At 38.2% G+C, this 20,613-nt stretch overlaps 1 long non-coding RNA gene across 1 annotated transcript; it reads left to right on the plus strand.

Annotated features, from left to right (window-relative positions):
• Positions 1–1,470: 1,470 nt before the first annotated feature.
• Positions 1,471–19,436, plus strand: LOC142060282 (uncharacterized). Its single transcript, XR_012661689.1, has 3 exons — positions 1,471–1,586; positions 16,299–16,476; positions 17,536–19,436. It is a non-coding gene; the product is annotated as an uncharacterized LOC142060282 (long non-coding RNA).
• Positions 19,437–20,613: the final 1,177 nt, after the last annotated feature.

The raw sequence follows: 20,613 nt of genomic DNA on the forward strand, positions 1-20,613 counted from the left end.
TTTCATTGACCCAAAGTAACCATGTTAGGTTGATGTTTTTCCTATGTTGCACCAGATTTTAAAAACAAAAAAGTGGAAAATGTTTAGCTGTGAAACACTTCATTTTGAGGGAGATTAATGTAATTGTTATGCCTGCAAGGTGCTATAAAGCTAATGTGTTTATTGATGTAAAAACGTGCTCTTTTTTTGAGTTTAACTGTTCGTTATTTCAGAGAGGCTAAGGTTTTTGTGACAACCACAAAGATAACTGTGGTGTTATATGTATATCTGCATTTAAATTTGGGCAAATTAACTTCATATTAAGAAAAATGTTCAGATCACATGTATGGGCTGTATCAGACAATTTAAGATTAACTGCATTATCAAAAAGTGTTAGCTTGTCAGAAACCAGTTCTCCATTCTTTAAGCACTTTTTTAAGTAGCATTGCAAAATGAATCCCTTAAGTTTATTTACATTAAATTCATAACATAATTTCATCTTAGTTCACTAAATTCTCAATGTTAGGCATTTAATTCAAGAGAGTTATTTTCTCAAAAACATTTGGTGAATGGGGTAATATATACTGGTGTCTTTATAAAGGAAGTTGTCTCACACTGGTAGTGCAGCAGCCTTGAGTATATAACCTTCATATGTTTGGCTCATAAATAGTATAAGAATTAATAATTTTGGCTAAAGGAAAGTAACCTGCGGGTCTGTTCCTTACAGCCTCTTGCGACTTTCTCATTCTGGTCCTGTCATGGTATTCTAGCAACAAATTTAAATCCTTACTCTCCTCTCTTTTAAGGCTGTAGAAGAAACAGAATATATGAATACTTAATAGTTTTTAAATTGTTTATATTTTAATTATTTGGGTGTTTGCTGCCTGAAATGAGGATTGAATTTTGTGTATCAGTTTCTCAGGTTTTCAGCAGAATTCAGCTGAGACTTGTGTCTTTCCACTTGATCTTCTTGGAAAGACTTCACTTCCTCTTTGAGCTAGCAAGTTGATGGCATGTGCTATAATTTTCCCAGGATATTTAGTGAAATGCAGTGTATTTGTTAGATATCATTTAAATGGCTTCTTTTTCCCTGTCACAATCCTTTGTATCTTGGAATGTCTCCTCCTGATGGTTGGTGTATACTCAACTTTTAAATCATAGGCTGGTGATGGAAAGCAAAAGACACTTCTACAGAGGAGAAGCAAAAGTAGATTCAGAATTTTAATCATGAATAATAGCGTGCAACATGCAGGACAAGTAGGTTAACTTGCTTTATCTAATAAAGTGAAGCTTTTTTTACTGATTCTTAAAATTGCAGCTTGAGGAGCCAGAGCATTGGTCATATCCTACTTTCATGGCTCTGAAAGATAGCCAAGAGCTTTAAATATCTGTATCAGATCAGAATTCCCAAAAGGAGCCTATGGCAACAAGTTCATGCTAGAGAAGCTTTTCTTCTGTTTGTGTCACTTTTCACTCTGTTCTCTTTCCCAGATAACATATGCTGGATGCCCTCTTGAGACCGTAGAAAGGCCAGTTATCCCAGAGGAGATGAATGCTTGTAGGATCTGCCTTGATGGAACCAAAAAGAAGCTCTTAACATGTGGCATGTATGCTGTCTTGTATTAATATAGTAAAATGTGACTTAGTGTTGAATAGTGGCATTTTATTAATCTTTGCTAAATAATGAAGTTCTAGTAGTTCTGAAGAGTTTAACAATGCTGCTTAAAATAAATGTCCTTTTAAACTATAGCTTGTCACTTTTCAGTGACCTTTGTCTGAGATAGCAGGCTAGCAAGTACCACAGCCTAAAAGTGTCAAGGCAAGCTGTGTCATCCTCTGTTTTAAGGCTGATAATGACTTAGCCTTTCTTGAGGATAACCTATGAAGTTTCTTTGAGTTTGTTATAACAGAAACCTCAATGTACAGAACTTCTGTTTTTTATAGACCTGCTTGGAACTTAATATTGATTCAATTTAAATTAGTAAAACAAATTTATTAAAGCAGAATGTACTTTTTAATAGCCTAAAATGTATTTCTATTTAATAAAAGAAATCGGTTGTCCTCTGGGTTCCTCTGAAGGCAGTCTTAATGTAATAGGAAATGAAAGTACAACCTGTATTGAAAATACAATAAACATACCAGAGTTCTTCATAGCAAAAGTAACACAAGTTACTTGTGGATGGAAAGTAAGAAGCTCTGTACAGAGCTGTTCTCAGTTTTATTCAGTAAAGTAAAAGATAAAGCTTCTTCCCTTCCCTTTGCGGTTGTTTCCCTTAGCACATTTAAAATCCTAGTGAGGGTATAGTGCCAATATCAAATCAGATGTTATGTTTGTATGGTCTTTAAATATCAGAAGCAATGTTATCATGAAAGGTGTTTGAAAAATGAGCCTGGAAGCTAAAATTCAAACCTTTAATGGATATTAAAAATTGAGTACACCATAAAACTAAAACATACTGCAGTTAGAATTTTGGCATCATTCTTCTAGTTGACCCCTGGCTGTTTTATAAGTGATTTCTTTGTCCATCCTGCAGGGTTTTAAAACCCTCCTAGTTTCTCCAGTAGATAGTCTAGTGCTCGTCACTCGTTTAATCTGCCTTATCTCAAAGTGGTGAACTACTGAACATAACAGAATTTGAAATAATTATTCCGAGCTTTTACTTTGCTGCATTTTGTTGCTTCAGTTGCACAACCTTAAGGGCTATAAACCTGGAAGTTTATCTTTCTATTATAGTCACAGATATAATTGAGGGGGGAAAAAAAAAGATTATTCTCTTCCCTTGTAAGCCTGCATCACCAACACCTTTTGGACTATCATACTACATCACCACAAATAAAGTTAAGGAACTTTGCTTTATAAATAATTTCTTTTACTTGGCCATTACAATTTTTTTAGATTAAGATAGCTGAGTTTTACAAGAGGAGTCCAAGTTTAATCTCAGAAATTTGCTAAACTGAGGCTTGCAAGGCTCTGATTCTATAAGAATGTTTTCAGTGATTGAAGCAGCCATTTTCTTTTCCCCTGTAGCTGCAAAGTCTCACTTCAACCAATTTTTGGAGATACACACTGAGCTAAATCATGGAGCTGATCAGGCTGAAAACGCCACTGGCAGCATGAACAAGCAGCAGCAGAGAACACCATGGCCAGTTTAGGCCATTCAGTTGCTGATGAATGGGAAACCACAGCCTAGGAGATACAGCTTTTGGAGTAGTCTGTAGGGAACTGTAGACAAATTTCTGCTTTGGGGAGAAAACATTTCCATAAGAGGAATAAACACAGTGAGCTTTCACTATACCAAAACCAGGTGCAAGTAATGAAGCTATTGCATCAGTTCCTTTGGAAACTGCTTGTTATAGCTGGATCTCCAGAGATTTAGTTGTTTATGTTTCAATTAACTGCTGCCACTGAAGGTAGACACCTTTTTTGAGTATGACCCATACATCCTTCAGTATAAAGGCTTGAAGGCCATAATACAGCTTTTATAATTTGCATGCACATGATGTATGGTTTTCAATCTATGCAATTATAGCATATTTGGTTCATCCAAGCAAGCACATTGCAATAGGAGCACCCTATTGCAGTTACAGAAGGCTCATTATCAATATAAATTCTGAAAAATCAAATGTCATTTTGTAGGATTTTGTAAAGTAGAAAACTCCTCTGCTACCCAGGAAGATGTTAGGCACTCACGCTTTAATTTTTAATTTCTATATATTTTATATATTTTTTATGTATATTTATATATTACTAAGTGAAGCTGGGAGAGAATGGAGCTTAGTATGCAGTAACTGCACTGATGATTAAGTCTGTAACCACTACAAGTAAATATTAGCAAAATTGGAAATAGGAGTAATTGAACCACTTTCAGACTTCAAAAAACCCTTTGCAAAAGAGCAGAGACAGAAACTGTAAAATGTTCTGGTCATCCTAAAATTGAAAGCAAGAGTCTTTTTGTCAATGAAACATGGTAGGTTTATTAAATATGCTGTAGAGTGTTGTATGAGAAAGTTGGTTTTATCTGCTACAGCTTTTCAGCTGTATGTATGCTAGTGCAGCTTCAAAACATCTGGGTACAGCAATTTTTTTTTCTTTTCTGCACCTGCAAGTGTAAGTACACACATAAACAAAAAAGAAATTAAATCTTTCACAGAGCCAAAGAGAAAGAAAAAAACCAACCAGCCACGACACTCAGGGGAGCAGTATGACAAGTGCTGAGCTGTAAACAAGCTTGAGAGGGATTTAATTCTTATGACAAGCACCAGTGGTAGTATCTCACATGGACTCAGCATATGCACACATTTCAGAGGAGGAATCACAGAGGACTTAATGCAAATATGAAAAAGCTCAGAGCACATCAGCCTATACTCTTCTAAAAATAACCTCACAAATCAGGATGAGCTAGTGTTATTATCTTGATTTTGCAGAATTTTGCCACTTGTAAAAGGGTTTCTGGTTTATGCTCACACTATAATTAGACTTTATGACGTATAAACTGCAAACTCTGCGGCAGGGATTGTGTCATATATTTGTAGGACAAGTACAACAAGACCTCACTGGGGTAACGTTTTCAGGGTGATAGTAAAATTAAAAGCAGAGTAATAGCTGCTGTAGGCAATTTTAAAGAAGTTTATTTTAGGTTAGAAGCTTTTTTGTTGTTGCTTAAGGAAAGAGAATTGAGATGTAATTTGGTATCCAAATTAAATTTTAAAAGCCTCTAATGCACACTTAATCCCTAATTACAGTCAGGTCCTTTCTGTTTCAAGTATGCTTATAACTGCCTCATTTCTCTAGCAGCATTCTAAGAAGCACATACTGCAAACCATACCCCGCAGTGTGTACTTAAGCAGATTTCCCCATGGCTGTTGATGAGTTAGTGCTGCAAGATGTAGCCAGTTTTCACATAACCTTTAGGCAACTTTGAGATGAGTAGCATGCTCTGTGTGCTCCAGCTACTACGTGGGTTGAACTCATTTAAGAAACCAGAGCAGTGCTCTATTCACCTTAGATCTTCAATCCAGCTGCTTTCTTTTCTGCTTTCCTCAGTCTGCAATAAATTAATTCAAAGGTTAAATTTACTAGCAAAGGGTCACTAATCCCTGGAGGTATGGTTTTGGATTGTCTGCAGGCTCAGCCAAATGCTATTGTGTTGGGTTGTCCTGTAGTTTAGATTTCATTGCAAAAGGAGGCAGTCTCTAGGAAAAGAGTGTCTCTTAGACCCGATCTTTCTTGCTCACTTAAATGATTGACAATTTGAAGGTTGTGTTATTTTACCACAGTTCTATTATGTTTTAAGCATACTGAATTTAAACATAGTTTTACAATACTGATATTTCTGGATTTAAATATGAGTGCAAATTACCCTTCATTTGTATGATGTAAATACACTGTTTCTTAGCCTGTTTCTGGACAGGTGTTTTAGACAACCCATGTACTGCAAATGATTGAAAATGGCCTTGCATTTGCAGCTGATATGAATAACCTTCAAAATAACAATTAACAGGCTTGACTTTGAGTGGAATAGTTTCCCACCTTTGGCATGGAAAGCTAAAGCTGCTCTTTCCCTCTCTCACCAACACAGTAACATCTGTTTTAAATTCTTTTTTCATTCTGGTTTTTATTTCTATAATTTTTCTTTTAAGGACAAGTAAGCATAAAAGGAGCTCATTTTGTTTTGAAGTTAATATTCTAGTGGTTTGCAAAACTGTAAATAACCATTATGTCTTCTAGAAACCTGTAATTATTTGCTTTACTGATTTAAAATTACCTGGATAGATCAATGTATGGGAGAAGAGCAGAATATCAAAATCCTTTTTTACCAGGTGACTAGAAAGAACATTTTTTTTAACTAATTCTTTATTACCAGAGCAGATGGAAACTGCCATTATTTGTAGAAGTTTTGAGAATCATGTCTAAATAAAGATTCAGATACTGAAGTAAGTTAAACAAGCATTAAAGTCCAAGCATCTTTGAATCTTGAAAGCCAAATCCCAATATAGTTTGGATCCTGTAATGTTTATTTTCTTTTTAAATGTTGAGCATAGGCTGCGTATTGCAGAAAGCCACATAGTTATTTGCCCAAAATTCTGGGACTTTAAAGAGCTCTTGCGTGGAGGTAAGACAACAAGTTTCCCTCTCAAAATAATCTTTCATGTAGATCAAGAGCTAGTATCTGATTTTACAAAACAAGTAGTAGTGACTCCATTTGTACTACAATCCCTTGAAAGAAGCATCATACCCCTGTCAGCAACTTGTTTTTTATTTGTGGCAAGATATAATAAATTTTGCTTTTCTGAAGAACTTCTAGAAAAAATGCTACATAATATGTTTGGACCTAAAGGGTCTTGCATTAAAGTAGGCTGAACTGCTACTTTGCATACTTTAAGGACTGATTTTCAAATATCATTAATCTTCCCCACAAAGAGAAGGGATGGGTTATGCTAAATATCTCATAGTAATTTTTAGAATTAAAATGGATTCGCATGTTCTACGTGTCTAGCACAAGTAGGCTTAAAATAGAGGATTGTTTTGTTGATCATGGGCTCATCCATAAACATCAATGTCTTCTAATTTGACACAGGTAATCCATATATCTGTGTTGTTTACAGACCACTGGATAAGCATCTCTGCCCGTCATTGGTTTTGTGCATTACTCCTGTTAGTAGAGAACATGCTAAGTAAGCTCCATTTCTCTTACAGACTTCTTTTGCTTCTTTTATTTTTAATAGTCTCTGTTTTGTTATTTTTCCAGTATTTTACTTTCTCATTGGCAATAGCAGTTGGAAGGATGATAGTGGGAGGACACCAGCTACTGTGGGTGGCAGTAGGACTGCTCAGTTTTATTGTCCTGAGATTAGATCTGTTGAAGAGTAAAAATTAGTATAGACAATAGACAAGGCTGTGGTAGGCTGCTGTGCTTATGGGGTTTCTATGAATTTTTATATCTTTATATATGTAGTGATGCCTATGTATACACTTTATGATTTTTTTTTTGTCAGCCTTGCCCTTCTTGTTGGGGAGGACAAGAAAGTGCCTGCTCATGCTAAGCTTTGAGTAAAGCCTAGTTATGTGAACACAGATATATAATGACTAAGCCCTTAGGCCGATTGAAAGGTAACTATGTACTATGCTACACTATTCTTATAATGTCTCTATAATATAGGAACATGCTATGACAGATAATGTGCATATATATGGCTGGTGTTTTGTAAGGTTTCTGTGCAGAATGTTTTGTTTCATTTTACAACTTGATTGAACCAAAGTTGTGTGTCTCTTTCAAAGGTGGAAGACTGGATTTATAAGAGAGGTTACTGAGGTAAGAGGTAGTTAACTTACCCTAGGCTTCCTTGTGCTTGAGCACTTTGTAGTGGGGGCAGAGTGTGCCTGCCAGGCTCCCTCCCACACCCCTCTACTAGGAGTGACTTTGAGCCCATCCTACTGCAGATGTCATACTTTTGGTTCTTAGCAAAAAGACTGTTGCTTTCATAGTAGTAGGGAGAATTTCTATGAGAAAGCAAATACATGTTTCTTAAGAAAGGTCTCGATTTTTGTAATTAACAGACATTAAGTTGATTGAACTTTGTTGTATGCTCTATTATTGAATCTAGCTCATCCTTCTAGTGCTGTAACTAAAAGCAAGTGAAGAGCAAGCAGCCAGTTTATATAGCTTCTTCAGATAGCTTACTATTTAAATCTTGCTTGTTCTGCATTTAAGAGTGAGGCAGTACTTTTAGTTCTCTGGTTGCATATATTTGTCTGAACATTCAGAAGGTCAAAAATACTACATTTACTAGGTTTCTCTTAGTAAAAGACAGAAATTCATTCTGGATGATGATGATGATGTTCACCAGAACACGAAATTCTCCTGAACACATTGGCTGAGTTTAAACATTGCTCTATTAATTTCAAGCCTCTCTGGATGCACAGGCCAAACATCAGTAACCTGCAAGATTTGTTAAAGGCTTTACTCTTCTAATTCTCACTGGGGTATTTTAATGTTGACAGCAGTTAAAATTCTCCAACTGGAGCTTTGCATCCATATTCTCTTCCTCATAGACACCTGTAATGGATTTCATCTGTTTTCTTTGTTACTCCCTCTGCTCATTTAAATGTAATGTGCATTTCTCATCACACCACTCAATTAACATTTATAAAAATTACTAAAATGTACAGATACATGCACACACAACACGCATATATTTGTCCCAGAAGAACAGAGCCTAGGATTTTGGTTTTGAATATAAAGCTGGCCAAAGATAAATACAGTACTATAATCATCATGCCTTTCTTTAAAACAAAAGAACATTTTTATTGTTTAGCCTTTTTAAGCTTCTCCAGAGATTTTTCATTTTCTCTATCCCCTCATCATTAAGCGATGTTCCAGGAGTGGAGGAATTCATTCCATTTACATGTCTGGTGTTTTACGAGTCACAGGCTCCTCCCCTGACTCTCCAGTCCATCTCTTCTGATTTATATATAGCTGGAATTATGGCTTTACTAATTTTTTTTCCTAGGAGGGATTAACCAGATATGGGGGGGTATTGTATTGCTTCAGGGATTATTCATTTTCAGGGCCTTTGTTCTGCAAATGATGTGTTAATAGGACATGTTAATTGGTGTTTTAACCTGATGTCTGATTGAGATTCCTATTGAACCAGTCTTGTCTGCCTTGGTTCATCCACAGTGAGGATGCCAGCCTTGTACTTGCACTTAACTCAAAAATAGCTTGGGTACAGTGCTTAGTAAAGCTGAGGGAGGGTGACTGAACAGTCTGAGACAGAGCTGTTAAGGCATACAAAGTTTTTTGCTGCCACAACTATGTTTCTTGAGACATGTTACTTCGCCTGTTTTAAGTCTTGTTGGTGAGTCTCCACTGTACTTTGGTCCCAACAGGGATCATCACAGAATAAATCTAGCATACAAATTAGAAGTATGAGATTAGCTGAGATGTAGTCATTAAGAATCTAATCTGCAGAAGACGCATGCTGCAATGCTGGTCAAATTAAATTCTAGTAGGAAGTCAGGCTTGTATATATTACTTAATTCCCTTCCTCAGTGAGCAGGAAGCAAAAGAATAACTTAATCTAGACGAGTCCTTGTAATCTACCTTTCTGCAAATACTCTTCCCATACCAGCACTGTTGCCCATTTAGCTGGAAGGCAGGCCTGCTGGTGTGATGACTCTGGGTATCATATTTGCTTTTACAGCCTGTATATGAGGCTGGCAGGCTGTTCACTCATCAGTCCAGGGTGGCTTTTTGGGATAAAGTGATACTTAAGCACTTAGATGAAGCTGTGGTCCTTGTAGCTGTTGGCAAAGATGGCGGTTAGGATTTTGGTAATTCAGTAATTCATCTAGCGGTCTTGTGAGGAAAAACAGTAATGCAAACAAAAGACGTAAAATACTTCACTTGAACAAAATTCTAGTCTGTTCTGACTTTTGATTTTAGGTACTTAAGGAACTAGAAATAACATGCTGCTATTTTAACTGTGTAACTTATGGCATTTTAACTCCAACCCACATTGTCATTTTTCACCCTGCCCCCACCCCACCCCCAACAAAAAATCCTACAACATACTTTGTATGAAGAATGAAGATATGTTTTGAATCCTGTTTTGATTTCTGATGGTGTAAAGCTCAATCATATTTGCATATTTGAAATGGAAGATTTTTGTCTTCTATAAAGCCTTTTCCTGTCATATCGTAAAAGCAAAGACAGTGTACAGTTTCTAATAATAATCTTTGCTCTCTTTTAACAGACACATGCTAGTATGAAGATGTTACCTGTGCATCAAGCATAAAGAATAATGTTGTCTTGTAATAATGTGTCAAATTTTTCTTTAATGAGGAAAGGTATATAATGTACAAAGAGGGGTAAAACAGCTACTAATATCTTCATTACTGTCTGTCAAAAAAATGACAGTCCTATTACTAAATGAGTGAGCTAAAAGGAATAAATGGATAGCTTATAGAAATTGCTTTTACAGTGATCTCTGAGCACAGAAGATGCAGTTTTAAGCCTTCAAATTTCAATGCAGTCATTTTGGCAATAGCAACATATGAATGTGTTAGATGTCAAGAATGTTTTACTCTTTATATTCCATAGTTAGGCTTCGGAGTATTTGTTTAGTTTTATATACCTTTTGTGAAATAGTAGTGCATTCTGCCATTTAAAAGTTGTTTAGCCACTAACAGTATTCTGGATTGCAGAATTCAACCTACTAATTACGCTTCTAACAAGTAGAGTTGTTGGAGTTTTGGCCTTTCAGAATTAAAGGACCTCTTTTTCTTGTTTGAGGCATATCAGAGTATAATACCATGAACAAAATGCTGACTTGACCATTGGTTCCAGGAGATTATGTTGGGGCATAATATTTTTGAGACTCATTCCAATAATAAATTACAGTTTTAATGATGGTTCCACTAACATATGGCAAATAGAAAACACTTTCATAGATTAAGCAATATAGCTTCCATTAAACCTCTGCAAGGACTAAAGACCAGTAAATTGTTAACTATCTAAGTGTTCATTTGTTGTACTTTCTGTTGAATTATTTAACGCCTTCCTCCTTCCTACTTTAAGGTAAAATCTGCATTAGAAATACTATTACTATTACTAATCAGGTTACCAAATCTTAAATCATGTATACTGCTCCTGCTATTTTAAATCTGTACATGGTGTTTACCTAAGAAGCAGTGAAAGGAGACTGTATTTATCATAAATTAATTGATTAATATTTATATACCAGATGGTTTTTCAAGTGCTAGCCAAAACTGATGGTGTTTAAACCAGAGCAATTGACAAAGATTGAAATAAGAAACTCATGAAAATATCTATGAAGGGAGGGATAGTACATTTTTACTTCTAACAGCCAATTTATTTATGGATTTAGAAGTACAGCTTGCCTACTGCTGATACATTCTTGACTGCATCTCATCCTGTAGTTAGCCCGTGCTTTTAAGAGAAAGCTTACTGCTGTACATAGTACAAGATTAGCAAAGGCTGAAAGTGTGATGAGTCCAGTAACATGAATGCTTATCCACAGTATCCCTCAGAAGTAAGACTCTGACTCAGTGTCTCATCTTGCTGTGCACACTTTGAAAGGCAAGATCTTTGTTTACTGGTTAAGGATTGATGTCTGAGACATGTGGGAAAAGGGAGCCAGGGAAAGGTGGTGGTTTATTTTAAAAGGCACATTCCAGCCTTTACTTAGCGTATGTCTATTTTATACAGTTTAAATTAGTTAAATTTCTGTACATTTGGTTTAATGTATTTGTCCAAGCAATCTGTCAGTTATCTAGTAGCATTTGCTTACAGATTGAATTCTGGTGCCATCATCTGTTGACTGTGTCTAATTGCAGTATGGGCAGATTGGGATCCTAAAGCATCTAAGATTACACTTTTTGTATTGCTTGTTTCAAATGTAACTTCAGTTCTTATAGTCACAGAAAGACCGTATATATGCTGCTTTAAAGAAATAAAAAATTCAAAAGTCTATATAGTGGAGCAGCTGTTGTCTGAGTTGGATGTCATATATGAATACTAGCGCAGACAAAGCAGAAATTTTACAGGGAAATAAACTAGACAGTGCAAACTCTAGAACAGCATCTATAAAGCTGATTTTGTATAGTCACTTTATGTCAAAAACTACAGGTGCTTCTGAGATTTTGCAGCAAGAGCATGTGTTGTAGTTGTTGTTCTGTTTGGAAACTTCTGCTCTTTGTTTCAGTAAAGAGTTTGTCTGACCTGCATGAACAAAACTATTTGAAAATCATTAACTGTGATTTAATTCTGCTGCTCTAGAAACTAGAGCTAAAACTTCCATTTACCTTTCTGGGAATGAAGTACCCTGCCAGTACTCTGTGTTCTCTTCAATACTAGCATCTACGGAAAGATGATTGGTTTCTTTGGTTTACCAAAATGGAGTATTTAAATTCAGTAGATCATCCAGAAACAAGAAGATTTAACATGAGTCTTACTTGCTGGTGGTACATGCCTACACTGTAATCAGGCTTTTTTAGCTGTGAGGTGGTGTAGTAGTAAGGTTCCTTTCCACATTTTTAGCTCGTTATCTCTGAGTGAAAAACTTCTCTCCATTCATAGCCTTGGTTTCAGCCTCCATTTATCAATTTCTATCAGAGTCCAGCAAAAGAAATAAGTATGAAGATGTTGGAGAGATGTCTGGAATAAGAGTCGTGTCAGAATGAAGAATGAGACTTGGCTACACCTCAGGGCTACATGCCTGGTGTTTGTGGGTGAAAGTCATTGTCCAAACTTGTCTGTGTCTGAGTTGATCTTTCTCCATTAACAGCCAGTGGAGAGAAATGCTGGCATGATCTCACCCTGAGGTAGATGTTTATAACTGGCAGGCATACCTGCCTTCTATCCATTGGCAGTAATAGGACCTCGGACTCAAGTGGAGATGCTACAGAACTTTGCAAAGATGGGTCCCATACAGTATAGCCACACTGTCATCAGATTTCTGTTGCAGAGAAAGAAACTCTGTGAGGAATATCTACAGAAGGTTGTCATCTGAAAAGGAATTGCGTAAAAAAATTCCAGAGCCCTGAAACCCAGAGCAACATGCTGGAAACTGGCCCAGCTCTGAGCAGCAGGTTGGACCAGGCAACCACCAGAATCCCATCCACCTACAACTTGTGAGTGGTTTTGGATTTCAAGCAGGTACCTTCTCTCTCAAGGGTGAGAATCAAGGGGAAGGCTTTATCTTGTAATGTATGCAGGATTTCTTTGTGTTATGGGTGATCCTTAGCAACCAAACAGATATATAACATTTATAACTCAATGACAGATCTGAGCTGCACAGTAAGCTACCCAGGTGAACTCAAAACTTGTCACTGATTTTTGCACTCTCTTAATCTTCCTGTTTATTCTGTGCTTCATTAAAGTCCATCTCTGCTGGACAGACTGTCACTCAGGCTAGGCCTATCCTGATGTCTGAACTCTCTGGGGAGCACCCTTCATCCTGATAAATGGTCTATTAGGAAAGCATGTGTCAGAGAGAAACCCTCCATGAAGCTAAATAGATTTAGAGTCTGTTCCCTCTGAACAGTCTCAGTGGAATGGGGCAGGCATGATCGTTAAAGTGGATTTAGAATGAGAAGGCACTTTTTCCTCAGGACAGGAAATTGCTTGGAGTTTAGAAAGGTATGGTTTAGTTCTAGTAATAAAGGGAAAACTCTCAGCATTAGCACTTGCTCCCAAAATGTGCACGGTATTGGTGGTCTGGAAGTTGCTGAACTTTCTCATGGTGACCGCTTGGGAATTTAATAGAGACAGCCATTCTCTGTGGAGTTTTTTTAATGCCTATCTGTAACAACAGCAATTGCTAGCATGGAGGAGTGGTACTAAAAAGGCATTTAATATCCTCACAATGCAGTTTAGCAGCTGAAGCAATGTTAGTAGCATAACATTACTAGCATAATGACCAGCAAACCTTTAGCTAAGGGAGGGAATTTTTTATTCTTACAGACATCCTGTCCCCCTAGCTGTGGCATTTTAAGTCATTGCTGTGCTGCCCTTGACACTCTAAACACATCATGGTAATAGCAAGGCCAAAAAATCCCTTAAAAATTTAAAACCTGCCCTTGAAACAATCTGTTTACAAGTGTGACTTAGTATGAGGTATCACACACCCAGATGCCTCTGGTTCATCATCTGGTGCTGCCTTTTCCCTAGGGCAGGTTTCCTCAGGCACAGCATGGGGAAGGGAGAGAGGCGCTTGGGTCGCTCCTGTTTGCTTCTTTGTGGAGTTCTGGAAATGCTAGGGAGAGGAGGGTGAGCTCAGTTGTTTCTGAGGTTAGAGGACAGTTAGCATAGGTTGGCTCTGTTCTCCTGCAGACCCTCAGAAGTAGCTTTGAGCTCCTGAGGTTGCTGCTGCCTTTTTTTTTTTATTTTTTCCTTCAGTGTATTTACATCTTCCCTTTCTCTGCATTAGTGAGTGGGGATGAATGGAAAACTGATTCAGAGCTTTTCCCCGCAACTGTGTGTGTCCTAAGCAGCCATTTCCATTAGCAGCAAAAGTCTCAATTTCTCTGAGCTTATTCACCGCTCTGGATGTTTGAGGTGTTGCAGGGGTGCCTGTGGGAAAGGCAAAGCCTATGCAAAGACCCGGCAGATGACATCTTGGTGCTTCTTCTTTGTTGTTTGCAGGAGCTAACATGCAAAAGCTCTCATTTTCACCCTTGTTGGAGCCAGTCCAACAGAAACATCTCTGTTCTGTTGGCAACAAGAGAGGTAGCATTTGTACCAAAATGGGGAGGGAATCCTGCCAGAAGACGCTCTGTGTGAAGAGTGGCTATGGCCCAGGGAGAGGATAGAAAAAGCTTATGCTGAGAGAGCTAATTTTAAATTAATTAAAGGAAGATAAATTCACATTTTCTGGTAGAGCATCTTCCAGGAAAAGAAATAAAATAAAATAACATAAAAGTAATAAAGAGCAAATTCAACATTAGTCTTAATGAAGGACTAAGCAAATATTGTAGACTTTTTAATAATAGTAATAAAAAGCTATAAGTATCATAACGATATGCATGTTGTAAGCTCATGTAATCGCATGCAGTTGGTTTTTGCAGCAGTAATATATTCTCTGTCTGCCTGTGAAGATTTGGTAGACAATGACTGCAATGATGATACGAAAGTTGAAAGAGGTAACATAGGGGAAAGAGTGTTCTGGAAGACCCTTTTCTGCTCTTTCTTTTGTTATTATTTCTTTAAATGCAAATCTTTCAGGGGAAAAAAAAAAGTCCAAAATCTGATAAATATTCGGTAGCATTGGTGAATTCATGAATGTGAGGCTGAAGTTAAAGAAATGGTGAGTCACAGAGAAACTTGTCCAAGGAAACAAGGCACTTCTGATATTTTGAAGTTCAAGGAAGAACAGAGGATAGCAAACTCTTAAAATAAGTCAAGGCCTATCATGTATTTTAGTGTCTTCTAACAGTGTACTTCAAAAGTAATCTTTTAAAAATAAACTATGTAGGAAAATATTTACTTTGGTCATCTTCAGGCAGACCTAAGCAATACTGAACTCAGGCAGCTTATAATCAGTGTGGCCATCTGCTTTCAGATCTGTGAATGACAAGTGCCTGTAAAGGCATCGTATGTTATTGTTAGAAAAGCAGGTTGTTACGAAGTCTGGGTCCAAGTTGTCATGCACAATTGTAGTTGCGAACATGGTGTCTCAAAATGTCATTCTGATGTGAATGCACTATTTCAAGTTTTGGTTTGTTTCAGTGGAAGTAGCTCTCCCCGGGCTGAGATTCTCCCCCGGACTGGGCACAGTCTGATGCAATCAGGTGCAAAAGCTCATTTTCCCTTTCTGTCCCTTGGTACATGAATGTTTGTACAGTGTTGTTTTCCTTCTCTGGGCAAAGCATAGCAAAAATATGGCGGCTCCATGTTGAGTCCTGTAAGAATGGTACTAAACCTTCCTGCATCACTGGGGGGCGGGGGGATACCCCGCCCTTCCTCTGTCAGTCCTGAAGAGGGTATGAGAGTCAGCTCCTCCACCTGAACAACACTATAGCATGCTATAAATATGTTAATTCTTTAATTTATTAAGATTAAAACTTACTTGACCTATTTAAAAATGTTGCTGTTTCCAGGGTATCAACAATAAAAATAATACCTGAAAGACACCTAAAGAAAAGCTTGGATGCATGTCATGAATGTCATGTTATTCCATGGCTTTATGTTTAAGCATCTTTATTACTGCGTCTACTTCCACTTAGAAGATTACCAACTAGAACAGGTTCAAAACTTTGTTTAAATGAATTCTGCATTGCATAAAAAGAATTCACAGTAAACATCTTTGGGATGTAGGTAGAGATGAAAAAAATGTGTAGTTCGGTATTTATTGAGTACTGGTATTGTTGTTCTTGGCTTTTTTTAATGTTTCTACTACACCTCATTATGAGTTCATTACAAGGGCTTTGCCTTCACAGTATGACATAAGTAAGCTTATGTTTAGCATTTTTATTATACAATCTATATATAACCCTAACGCTCATTTAGCTCTGTCTAGGACTGGCCAGAAAATTAATATTTAGGGAGGGCTTCATACATTTTGGACAAAAAAAAAAAAAAAAAATCAATTTTTTTCACTGCTTCTTGAGGAAAAAGAGATTAATTCTCTATCCGATGCAGCTGGCGGCATGGAAGGTGGATCTTCTACATCTAAGAGTACTGGGTATTTAGGATTATATATTATTTAAGACACGTCTCATTTAGTAGTCTCAATGTCCATGTTGTCTCTGAAAGCACATTTGGCATATTGTTGTTTGTTTGTTTTCTTCCTTTTAGTTGGGGACAAGCTGCTACAAGGACTCAAGCTTGTGTCCTCAAGCTCAAGGTGTCTGCAGGGGGAGTCCATTCTGCACGTTAGGTCTGGACCAGTTGGATGCCATTCTCATCCCAGGCCATGTGTAGATAACAGGATGCTTTCCCATGATTTGCTAATCCAGCTCGGGAGCTAAGCAAGGTGGGTATTTGGTGACAAGCTGCCTGGAAGGCAAAGAGAATCAGTTTTTCAAATATTGAAATTCATAAGAAGAAAGAACTTGCCTCTTTTCACCTGTGCCCCGCCCTCTCCAGTAGGTAAAAAATAAAAAGTTATAGTCCTTCAGGAAACTGGCACATTACATAACAAGTAGGTAAGAATTAATTGTTCCTTTCAGGTCTGTTTTTAAAACAGGAAAATATTTAGAAAGTGAATCTTGCAATCTAGATAACAGTAATTTTGTTTTATGCAGCTGCAAGCAAAGAATCTGGTGTCAAAATACAGTGGTACTTGTAAGTAGTAATCAATAAACATGAATTATTTAGGAGACAGGATAAAAATGGGCAAGTATTAAAATAGAATCAAAATACTGTGTAAGCACTAAGGAATGTGTATGAATTCCTAGCAAACTGATAGTGACATCCATTTGGAATCTCAGCTTATGTGCATAAAAACAAAGTGTAAGTGAATATTTCATTATCTAAATGTAAATAGATTATATATAAATTTTAACTAAACTGCATGAACTAACTGTTAAGGATCAAGTATCTTAACTTAGAACATCTACAGTATATAAAAGCTGACGTGTCTGGTGAGATGATTTGAGAAGGAGCAGCGACTGCATTTCAAATAAATAACAAGCACCTAGAAATCGTGTGAGGTCAGTCAGGGAGCAGAGGGATTCAGCTGTCCACCACATTTTAAAACCTGGAAGGAAGAGATGAGACAATTTAGGGGTGACTGCTTTCCCTGTGCAACTGGTAGAGAGAAGGTTTTAACACCATTCCAAGGTGGAGAAAAAATAATCTATAATAGAAATGGCAATGCACAAGAGATAGACTGATTCAGGCAATTTACTCTGCTAGACATCAAGTGCTTTTTTAAGGCTATAAGTGATCATTCAAAAAAATTATCTGAGATCAAGCACCTGGGCCAAACAAAACCAAGCAGAGAGAAGTCTCTATGTTGGAGGGGCAATGAGAAAGCCTCATTTAATACAGATACTGTGTTATTCACACTTTTTGCTTATTCCGTCTGCAGAAGTCAGGTCCCAACAGAGCTCTTGGATCCTGAAGAAGCCTGATGAGACATGTTATTCTAAACCCACTGACAGAGAAGTCACCCCACAGAGAGGAAGATGAGGAGTAGTCTTCGCATGTAAATGAAGTGAGGCAAGGCCTGAAAAATGTTTCCCAAAAAGAGAAAAATTGAGGCCAGGAACTAGGAGTACCAGAAAGAGCACTTTGGAGAGCAAGTGCCTGTGGGATGGTAAGAAAATTCCGAACAGGTAACAGAGACAAGAGGGTAGAGATAATCTCTCTGAAGATACTAAAATGAGCTTCTTAACCTACAGTTGTACCTCTGTAGTACATGTCTGAATAGATATGGGGACAGGAAAGAGTTATCTGTAAGCTAAAGCAAAAAGTAATATTTTTGGGGCAGGGGGGTAATTTTTTTTTTCTAAGCAATAAGTGACATGCATAAAACAGGGAGTAAGATCATGACCCTGTTTAATCCAGTGGCAGAATCCTTTGACTTCAAGTCACAATCAAGGCTTTTTACTTACAGTTCCTAGTCACTCCTTGCCACGTCACACTAGCACTACCTCAGTGTTAGAAGTCAATACTGGGCCTTAAGTTGTGTGCAAAGTTATATACAGACGTATGAAAGTGCTGTAAGTTGCGTACACTGAAGCATATATGAGTGACTCCCATTTTGTTAGAAAAACTGAGGTACGTGGAGCCGGAGATAGGATTAAGGTACCTAACTTGCAGCACAGCACTTTGTGGCTGGCAGCATGGGCAGACACCCACAGGCACCCTCTGCTCTGGGTGTCCCTGAGAGCCCAAACTGCCTTAGGGACCTCCTGGGAAAACAGGCCACCACCTGTTCCTAGAAAGTTTGTAGTAGTCAAAGCATGAGGCCAGTACTGCTTTACAATTTGTAATGAGCAGAGGGGCTGATGAGAATGGCAATCATGCATCTGGGGAAGCGAGAGTCCTGATAGTGCAGCAATAGCCTTTAATAGGTAGTGATGTACACATTCAGATGCAGTACAGGTATCAAAATACTAATCCATATCGTGCTCCTCCTGTGTAAGTATGACAAACATTGTTGCAGGCGTGCAAAAAGGGAGTAAGATAAAATAGTTTCTGGAATGCTATGCAGCAAATTACAGACAAAGCCAGAATTCAGGCACACCTAATCCTCAGTCTGTGTCCAATCCTACTAATTGCTCAAAGTCTCTTTGCTGTTGTCACATAGAAAAGGTCATTACATATTTGAAGATGTTCCCACTGGTTGCTTGGAGAGCTATTAAAGAACCCACATGTGAGGGATTAACAGAACAAAACTGTACGTTTCTCATTGTTTAACAGAAATGCAGAACTGGCAAACTCCCCCATCACATGCAGGATTGGTGCTCTGAAGAAAGGCTTCTGTAGCAATGTTTAAAGTGCAGTTGACAAATCTGAGGATTATCGGTCTGTAAGAAAATTGATCTGAATATTGCAGCCCTTCTGTGTTTGGAACTTCCATTGCTTTCAGGGCCTGCAAGATTAGCCCCCAGTTTGCAAAGGAAAAGCCTTACCTGACAGGCTTTTGAGGAATGTTCCTTTTTGAAGAAATAATTCAAACCACTAGTTCATTCTAGACTGTTATTAGAGACCGTCATGCCTGTGCTGCAGTTATTGGTTTCCTTGTGTATGGAGAGAATTAGTGCCATGTTTCAGCTGGATTTCATGATTGTATTATCCAGTCAGTAGTAAAATCCATTCATGCCAACTCTTTGAAACACCAACCTGTTGTGGATGTGATGTTGTGTTTCATGGGAGCTGGTTACATTATGAGAGAAAGAAAATGTTTGCGTAGTAGGCTCTTTAGCTCTTATTTGAAACTGAACTTTTGGACAAGCAGGAGGAAGTAAAAAGGGAAAAATCCTGAAAAAAATCTCCAGACAGGCAGAAGTTTCAGCAAATTACTGATTACTTAACCATAGTATTTGCCTCAAAGGCAAAAACATCCTGTGCCTTCAACCTGCTGTTATCCTGATGGGGTTGATCAATTTAGCAAAGTTGTTCAAGCAAAGAATTAAGCCTACTTGTACACCTCACCACTGGGCACTGAGTATTGCAGAGACAGAGAAAGCACATTTCTGCTTCTGCCTGCCTGCCTGGTTCTAACTCTGACCCACCACCACCTTGCACTTCTATGTGTGTGTTTTGCTGAATACACAAAGCATGTGCTTATTCTCTTCTTCTAGCGCCACTAAAGTTTAAATTAATAAACTTAAAATTCCTTCTCCTGTCATTTCCTTAGCTGCCTCTCCTGTGACACTTTTAAAATATGTCCTGCCCTATAATCAGGAGTAAAAGAAGCACATTGATATTGCTTTCAAACATATGTATTATCTGAAAGGCAAGCCCACGTAAAATGGTTTCCAAATAAACTCAGTTAAAATTTCAAAAGTATAGATGATGGAGAGTGGGAATTTCCAGCATATCCAACAGTAGAAGAAAAGTGGAAACTGCTCATCTTAACGTATCACTTAAAATTCTGTAGGTCGCCAGATTCTGGTCATGTGCCCTTATTAAAGCACCAAAAATGTTTCTAGGCTCATTGCAGCTAAAGTAAAGTTGTGTGCTGGTTTTGGCTGAGAAGGGGTTAATTCTCCTCACTGTGGGGGTCAGCTACCTTTCCAGCTTCCCGCGCTCTGCCGCGTGGCGTGGCAGGGGGGGCTGGGAGGGGCAGGGCCATGGTGGGGGCGGCTGACCCCGACTGGCCAATGGCAGGTTCATTCCATACCATGTGACACCATGACCAGTATATTGAGGGGGGGCAGTGGCAGCGCGGAGGCGGCGCGGCGTCGGGTCGGCGGGCGGCGAGCGGCTGCAGCGCGTGCGGTTTGTTCCGGCGGTTCGTTCCCCCTCTCCCCTCCCTTCCCCCTCCCCCGGGGCTTTGCGCCTCTCGTTGTTCTCCTTTACATTGCATTTCTACTGTTGTTTCTTTTAATTTTCATTATTAAACTGTTCTTATCCCAACCCACGAGCGTTACCCTTCTGATTCTCTCCCCCATCTACCGGTGGGGAGTGAGCGAGCGACTGCGTGGGGCTGAGCTGC

Source organism: Phalacrocorax aristotelis, chromosome 7 (assembly GCF_949628215.1).
Source record: "Phalacrocorax aristotelis chromosome 7, bGulAri2.1, whole genome shotgun sequence".
Taxonomy (NCBI): Eukaryota; Metazoa; Chordata; class Aves; order Suliformes; family Phalacrocoracidae; genus Phalacrocorax; species Phalacrocorax aristotelis.